Source organism: Astatotilapia calliptera, chromosome 16, assembly GCF_900246225.1.
Source record: "Astatotilapia calliptera chromosome 16, fAstCal1.2, whole genome shotgun sequence".
In the NCBI taxonomy this organism is placed as follows: domain Eukaryota; kingdom Metazoa; phylum Chordata; class Actinopteri; order Cichliformes; family Cichlidae; genus Astatotilapia; species Astatotilapia calliptera.
Window position 1 is genome coordinate 25,661,395 of NC_039317.1, and position 9,249 is coordinate 25,670,643.

Sequence of the window (9,249 nt, forward strand, 5' to 3'; positions counted from 1 at the left end):
ATTACGTCTCCCTTGCCCTTCGTGTGGTTATGTCTGTGTGTCTTGTACTGTCAAGTTCATGCTGTCAGTTATGTCACCTCCCCCTGTACTACGTCTCCCCGGTTCATGTCTCATGTTTCCTGTTTTACTTTGAAGGCCTGCATTCACTGTCTGTGTATTCAGCTCACTCCTCCTGTCCTGTCGTTAAGTTCATGTATGTCAGCTGCGTTCCCATGTGTGGCCACTTCCCCTGATCATCCCTCATGTGTATTTAGTCTCTGTGTTTCTTACAGTCTGTGTCGCGTCGTCTGTGTTCCCACCCTCCGTGTTTCCATGCCTGGTCTGTTGTCTTCCAAGCCATTGCCATTTGTTTGGAAGTTGTGTTTTGATCGTGTCCTGTGGATTTTTGAAATTTGGCCATCAATTTCTGGAGCAAAGACTACTCACATTGTTGGAACTTTTGGTACAACCCTGTCTGGATTACGACTTTGATACAGGATATTGGACTGGACTAACTGAGTTAACGAGGTAATTGCAGGCTAGCCAACGCGTTACCAGGCTAACAGCTGACTGAGGAATCAGCTGACTGAACCTGCTACCAGGGTAACCAGATAAAATGGGGCCGAAGAGGACACCGACAGCTGAGGAAGTCGAGGACATTAAAACCCATACGGTAAAAAAATATATTTTAAAATACATTTTGAAATATATTTCAAAATATACAAAAAATGGCCAAAAAATATATGTGCTAAAATACATTTTAAAATATATAAATATATTTTAAAATGTATTTTAGCACATATATTTTTTGGCCATTTTTTGTATATTTTGAAATATATTAATAAAATATATTTCAAAATACAATTTAAATGTATTTAAAATCATTCAAAAAAATATAAATTTAACCCTTCATATATTTCTAAGAAAACACATTCACATGTAACATCTGAAAGAAATCTTTATTTGATGTTTAAAACATACATATAGCATATCAATCAAGCAAGGAATATTCATTTTATAAGTTTATTCTCATTACATACTTAAACATTCTAAAAGAAACACACACATACATGTGTGTGTGTGTGTGTGTGTGTATGTATACATACACACGTGTGTGTGTGATTGTATGAACATAAGTCAGCATACTTAAAATGTAATTTCTTTTCCTTTTCCAGCAGTCTCAGTTCCCCCAGCTTTCACGGCAATCCTCAAAGCCCTTCTGGACACGCTGGGAAACCCCTTCCTTACCGCCACTGTAACAAACAAAAGTCACAGTTCTATTACTTTTATCAGAGTTAAAATAAAAATGTGATTTATGTTAGCTGGCTTCATTTAGCAAACAGATATTTCTGTTTATATAGATACAGATATTAATACAGATATATTTTACGCATAATTTTACCTCTTTTTTTTCCTAGATGGGAAGTCTATCCAATTCACATTACAGTAATGCTAACACCCCTTTTGGTCGTCTCTCCTTACCTTCCAGCATTCATAAATCTGTTGACCTTCTTTGTCTGAGACCAACCACTACAATGCATCATCACCTATTTGTATTGGTAACTTACTTTACAACCTATTTTAATGGTTGCAAAGTAAGTTATTTGTGCTGTATGCAATTTTAGATACACAGAAAGTCTTCACTTACTATATATGGCTGTCATAGTGTCCTTATCAAGGGCAGTTCTTCACTCTGCGCCGATGTCCGTTTTGCTCTGTCCTCCTATAAAAAGCATGAACATTTGAGTGTTTGACTAGTTTTAGATTTCCAAAAATTTGATATTTGTACAACTAAACATTTGAACTACAATATATGCTATTGAGCGATACTTTTATGGGTAATTTTTGGTAAAGAAACTGGTGACAGAGTTGTAGGCTTTTTAAAGTACTATTAGCTAACCATTTGAACTGACTTTCAAAGCTGATTACCTTTTAAATTGCTGTGGATCAAAACCTCCAGTGGGAAGGCGGCCATTAGAAGAACACGCACCATTGAACCTGAAAATAACAAAAACAAACAAAAAACAGAACAATATATAAGAGTCCGGTAGGGTAATAAATCTCTTCTGAAGCAATATAGTTCATTTTGGGTGAAAAACAAAACATTCCTCTAAAATATATATACTGACATCAGCAATCAACATCATGATTGTAATTATTTCCTTTTTAGTACATCTACTGCTGTTTGCATGTGTCAAGCACTACGACTGTATCTATGCATATGCAAATTCTAAGCAGTAGTATTGGTCTGAATGACAACAAACATAACTAGTGTTTTGGAAAATCTGTTAGAAAACAGTTATTTCAATAATTATGATTAGCATGTGACACAGACACCGCATAAAAAAACTACAACAACAAATACTTACTTTAGGAGGATGGGGGAGGGCAGCATGAGGTTGAGACTTTGACATCTGTAAAAAACAAATTCATGTATTACAAACAAGTCACTTAAAAATACATTAATGTGGCAGACTGTTCCCTGTTCAGATGCAGTGTATAAGTACAATCAGGGCTGTCACAACAATGGGGTGGGGCCAAGTGGCTGCAACCCTAGGTACAATGTGCAGGTATATATAATTACATATAATATATGTGAATAAAGCAAGAATCTGTTTAGGTTAGTCACTGTGCTGACTGATGCTTGCTAGGTTTATATGATTGCAAACTGCACAAAAACAACAACAGCAACAACATTAATGACAATGACAAACAAAATTACTTACATTTATGTAAATCTCACATTAGGAAGATCTGCATTCGATTTCATGGGCTGAAATAAATAGGCAGAAACATTACTGCTAAAAAAATAAAAAACAAAAACTCTAAAAAGCCTAAAAATGACTTAAAAAGCAAGGAAATGTGGAACATTGTAATTAGCGAACATTAATAAAGCATAACTGTTCTTTGTTTCTAACCTTGGTAAGTACTCTGTAGCCAGAAGGAGAGGTAGGATTTCTGTGAAAGCCAAATTAAATGTGAATAGGCTTTGATAGTTATTGAGAAGGCAGAATAATAAGAAAAGGCAAAAGTACGTCACAATATAATTAATTAAGTTACATATTTTGATTACCAAATTATGGAAGCGTGGAGCTGCCACCCAGGCAAAAGAAAAATAGAGCTGTATCACGTTATGACGTGAAATGTTTATTGTTCTAACATTATGCTTTTCATGTTTGTATAATATAATATCACGTTATTATAATATACATAATTGTCACGTTCGCACAATATTGTACGGACGTGATAATTATGTACATTTTTCGTACAATGTTGTTCAAACATGTTGTTCAAACATGATAGTATATTGTTAGAACGATAAACTTTTCACGTTATAACGTGATATACTTATATTTCTCTTTTGCCTGGGTGGCAGCTCTACGCTTCCGTTCCAAATACACGAGAATAAAGTAATATTATATGGGAAAAGGCACCTGCTAGCTTGATGATGGAGGCTTCTTAGACTGGCCACCCGCCTTGGCTTCTTGTCGCCACTCCATGAAATAAAGGTCCGTTTCCTCCATGCCGGCTAATTATTCATCCTCATTAAAATCTCGTATATGTTCAGTTGGCAGAATTGAGAATTTTACATCTTCCAACCACTTAATTAACGCGAACATAATCGGCTTGTTTCTTCCCGTCTCCTGTATCCGGCCGTTCCTCTCGCTGTCAGATTTCGCGCCTCAGAGACGTCGTTATTGTTCAAAAAAAAAAAAAAAAAGAAGAAAGAAAGAAACAGCAACAACTACTAAAGAGAGTTTTTGCACGTTCATTGCACATTTGTGGGAATGTTTAAATATTTAATTTTTATTAATTACTTTTCATTATATCTTTATTTTTTAAACCACCGTGGCAATGCGCATGCGCATACACTCCTGCACGCAAAGGGCTTTGGAGTTGACGTAATGTCGCAATGCATTGTGGGAGCGCAGCACCATCTTGGCAGGTCACGAATCAAAACAAGATTGCTACGAACCATTCTGAAACGTAGCTCAAAAGAAAATGACGGTATAGAGACAGATTCTGTCCAGATGCAAAGAGACGGTACTTGATTGTTGAAATGTGGACCCGTATGAAATATAGCCATGGAGTAGAAACCCTGAAGACCAAACCGCTATTGACTTAGCATGATCTACTCTCATACCATGTCTGTGGAGTCAGAGCATACACGGCGCACCAATTTCGCAATTATAAATCTCTGGAGGCGCACATCCAATTCACCAAGGACTGGGTACAAGATTTGGCTATTTTTAAGCCTCCACGTTGTGAGTACGCCGTCATTCAAGCAAAGGTAAGTCAGCTTGAGTACTGCAAGTAAAATGCGTTTGATTCCCCCCAACATTCAAATTAGTGCTAGTAAAAATTCATTCGTGAGGGGGAAATTACAGTGAGAACATGTAGAGGCTCTGTTAGAGGGATAACATAGTGAGTTCAGTGCATTGATGTGACATTGTCCTGAAGGATTTAGTTATTCTTTATGGTTAAAGAAATTGCCCTAATTAATTCATATTTATTATAAATAATCCTAATTACACATCTTGCACACAAGAATTTCACTCACATGTGCTGTACCAATGTACCTGCACATGTGATGTGACAATAAAAAGTGATTTGATTTGTGATTTGATTTGATTTGCTTCCTTGTTTGTGTCCTGTGTCACTAAAAATACATTCATTACATACTTTAGGTTCATTTTTTGCTGATAGGTTTCTAAAAAGAAACATGCAGATTTAGAATATAACATGCAGCGTTCTATAGATGGATACATAAAAACACTTTATTTGTTACATTTATGATAAATGGATTTGAAAGTAAATAAAACACATTTGTGTCGGACTTGGCTTATTAAAGTTCTTGTCTTTAAATGAACTTTGTCTGTGTGTGTTTTAGGTCCTGCACTCTTAAAGACTGAATTGCAGCATTGCAGCCACAGGTCATTGTGAGCATCACAGGGAAGGTTGAAGCCGCCCACTGCAGCTGTATGACTAGAGTCGTGGAGACTTGCAGCCATGTCACTGCTCTTCTGTTTAATGTAGAAGCAACAGTGAGGATCTGTGGCACAAGGACTGTTACAGATGAACCTGCATACTGGGTTTTGCTGGGTAATATGACCAAGATACAGCCAGAGGTTGGCCATAAGATAGACTTCTCCTCTTCAGCTGCCCAAAAAAAAGGTTCTTGATCAAAACATAAACAGACCATTCGTTGTGACAGGTAAAAGAAGCCATCCTCAAAAAAGAAAAGTTCCACCTGCTACTGTGGAGGAGTTGGATCAACTGATGGGACAATATTTTTCCAAGCATAGTTCTGTTCTGAATAACCCATAATGTTTTAATTTAGGGGGCCATGTAAATACTTTGCATTTACTGAATATGTACTTACTAAATACCACTGTTCAAAAGTTGAATAAAGAAACAAAGAAATGTTTGCCTATTTTTAATTAAAAGCACTTTGTCGAACATCACATCAGTTACAATGTAGAAAAAATGTTATGTATAGTTTACAAATGACAAAATGTTCACATAAAATCATGACAGCATTTGTATAATATCACCCACTACTAGCATTCTGTAATTTACTGTCTCTTTTGAAAACTTATCACTACATAAACAGCACAAGACTTAAAAGTATTTAACAAGAGCATTTTTCCCTGGTTTTACTACCACACTGGGGCACATGTTCACCAAAACGCAGCAAACCTTTGCCATCTTATCCAGGAAGGTCACCTTTTTACCCACACATGGAAGAAGTAATCTGATTGGCATGGTGGTATGTAGCATGTAGTTTGAAGCAGGGATTTCGTAGTGCCCCATGTGTAGTGTTGGAACCCAGTCAGCATTTGTTTCATTCATTTCATAGGCTGGTTTGTTGCAATAATGCCAAATAGTTAGCAACTCTATAAATAGAAGGTAGTTCTGCATGTTTGTTCTAAGTTTGTGCTATTGAAAATAAAATTAACAGGCTATAAATAATAATATGAACTTATTTAGAACTTACCTGAATGAAAATACTGGAGCACACCAACAGATATCTGTGGCTGGTAGAGAACTGAATATCAGCTCGTCTCGCAGCTGCTATCCAGGCTAGACGCCTTCTTTTGGTAACATCCAACACATAAGCTCCCTCATGATGTTTCCAGGTGAGGAAACAATGAAAAGAGAGCCTGTTTTCAAGCTTATTCCTTTGTCGGTAGTGCAATCTAACATTACAACCGACCACACAGCAAGCATTTGTTTGGCCTGCTAATATGGCGCCTTGACCAAAAATCGTGGCTACGCCCCATCCCGTAAGATCACGCTCCAGAGCCCTATTAACGTACGGATCTAGAAAGAAGACGCTGCATTTTTAACTCTGAGGGAGATGGAGAATGAGCCTATTTCCAAAACAGTGGAGTGTGTTCCTTTAAATACTAAATTGTATATATTGTCAAAAACTAAAGTGTACATAGCAGTTGTTGTATCTTGTTTACTGTATCACTGACAGATAATTTCAAAGTCAATGAACGCTACATTATAGTGAGATATTGTGTAATGTGAAATACTGTAAGCAAATGAATAAACAACCTAATTCGTGATAGACCTTTGACTCTGTTTTGTTTGAATCCAACTGTTTTTTGCAGATGTGCATAAAACATGTTACTTTTAGTATTGTTATCATTATCATCATTATTGCACTAAATATATTTTAAGTAAAGGATACTTTGATATACATTCTACTGTAAGGTTGGAAATGTATTTTCTTCACCCTAAAATATGTTTTGAAATGTATTTTGGTTTGAAAGAAATACATTTTCAATTTCAAAAATATATTTTTTTGGAGCATCACAAATACAAAATATATTTACCATATATTTGAAATATATTTTGGCCAGGAAAAATTTATTTTTTTACCGTATGGGAAAGTCCCTTGACTTCATAATGGAGGAAATTTCTACTATCAGGTTGCAGCAGAAAAATATCATTGAAATTGTGGAGGAGGTAAAGCTCCTCCGCATCCAAAATGCCGAAAAAGATAAAAAGATTGCATACCTGGAAAGTAAGGTCGCTGACCTGGAACAATACTCCAGGATAAACGACGTCATCATCACTGGGCTCCATATTAAACCCCGGTCATACGCTCAGGCGGTGACCGCTGACAGCAACGAGGAACCTGGAGAGCTTGACATTAGCTCCACGGAACAACAGGTGGCTGCTTTCCTGCGGTCCAAAGGGATTGTCCTGGACTGTAACTCTGTCGAAGCATGCCACCCTCTTCCCAGGAGGAACGGCAACATACCGGCTATTATATTAAGGTTTGTAAATCGAAAGCACAAGATTACGCTGCTGAAACAAGGAAGAAAATTAAAAGGATCTAATGTCTTTATCAATGAACATCTAACCAAACACAACGCTGAAATAGCCAAAAAAGCGCGACACCTTAAGAAGCTGGGAAAAATCCAAGGCACTTGGACGACGAACTGCAAAATATTCATTAAACTAAACGGATCACCAGAGGAAGCCAAAGTTCTGACCATTAAAAATATGGCGGATCTCGAAAAATATCAGTGAGCAACACGATCTGGACGGCAAACAAGGTAACAGACAACCACACACTCACTTATGACACACACTGGAAGGAAGAACTCAGATACATCTGGAAGAATCAGCTGCATCAGTCAGACAGTTGCAGAATATGATCAATTGGAACTGAAAACATTTAACTATATGGATCACAATACACACGACTTGGAATATGAAATAGATCCAGACAACAACTTTTTCTCATCTAACAATTGCTGCTACTATACAAATAAAGACTACAATCAGAGGATTAAAACTGAGAATAAATTATCAATTATCCACTTTAACTGTAGAAGTCTCTATGCTAATTTTAGTCATATCAAAGAATATCTTAACCAGTTTTCACATCCATTTAGTGTCATTGCCTTATCAGAAACTTGGATCAATATGGAAAAAGGAACAGACTTTGAACTGGAGGGTTATGAATTCACATTTATAACTAGGTGAAACAAAGGAGGAGGAGTGGCCTTGTATGTGGACAAATCCTTGAAATTTAATGTGGTGGAAAAGATGACGATGGTGATTGATAATGTATTACAGTTGAAATTTGTAAAGAAAAAAGTAAAAATGTAATCATTAGCTGTATATACAGAGCTCCAGGTAGTAGTATTGAGACATTCAAAGACTGGATAGAAGAAACATTTATTGAAATAGCTCGCAAAAAAGTCTTCATTTGTGGAGACTTCAATATTGATTTGCTAAACCCAAATAAACATAAAACCACTGAGGAATTTATAAACACAATGCACTGTATGAATCTATTCCCTAAAATTACTAGACCTACCAGGATTACATCACATTGTGCAACTCTCATAGACAACATTTTTGCAAATGACATTGAAAATAAGACTAAGTCGACTCCTGATTAACGACATAAGTGACCATCTTCCAATTTTTACAATCTATGATAGGAATTACAAGATCAATAAAATGGACAGTAAAAAAGAGTACAGACGAGTAAGAACAGAAGAAAGAATGAATGCATTTAAAAAAGATTTATTGAAGGAAAACTGGGGTGAAGTATATCAGGAACAGGACGTTAATAGTGCTTATAATAAATTCCTTAGAATATTTACATTGCTGTACAATACCAACTGTCCAATAAAGCAATATAGTAGGAAACAGAAATATATGGACTGTCCATGGATAACAAAAGGTCTGCAAAATGCATGTATAAAGAAAAATGCTCTATACAGAGAGTTCTTAAGAACGAGAACTAAAGATGCTGAAATCAGATACAAAAGATATAAAAATAGGTTAACTAATATACTTAGATTTAGTAAAAAGGAATACTATAAGAAGCAATTAGATATAAATAGAAATAATAATAAAAGATTATGGGAAATCCTGAACAGTGTTATAAAATGTGGGACTGGACAAAAGAACTATCCCAAGTATTTCATTTGTAATGACCATGAAGAATACAATATGGATGTTGTGGCAAATAGTCTCAATGAATTCTTTGTAACTGCTGGACCAAATTTAGCAAGAACAATCACTCATCCTGGGAAAGCACAGGAAAAACCCGATACACTGATTGACAGAAATCCATATTCTATGTTTCTCACAGCCGTTGATGAAAATGAAGTTCTTGAAATTGTCAAAAAATGTAAAAATCACAAATCTTTGGATTGTAATGATATTGATATGATAGTGGTTAAAAGAGTCATTGAGGCTATTATAAAACCATTTACATACATCTGTAATTTA

The 9,249-nt window shown here is 35.9% G+C and overlaps 1 long non-coding RNA gene across 1 annotated transcript; it reads right to left on the reverse strand.

Moving 5' to 3' along the window:
• Positions 1 to 1,103: 1,103 nt before the first annotated feature.
• On the reverse strand, positions 1,104 to 3,665 carry LOC113008047 (uncharacterized). The gene is made up of 7 exons (XR_003269981.1): positions 3,414 to 3,665; positions 2,898 to 2,937; positions 2,706 to 2,752; positions 2,349 to 2,393; positions 1,909 to 1,977; positions 1,628 to 1,702; positions 1,104 to 1,232 (listed from the first exon to the last, which is right to left on the reverse strand). It is a non-coding gene; the product is annotated as an uncharacterized LOC113008047 (long non-coding RNA).
• Between the last annotated feature and the right edge of the window lie 5,584 nt (positions 3,666 to 9,249).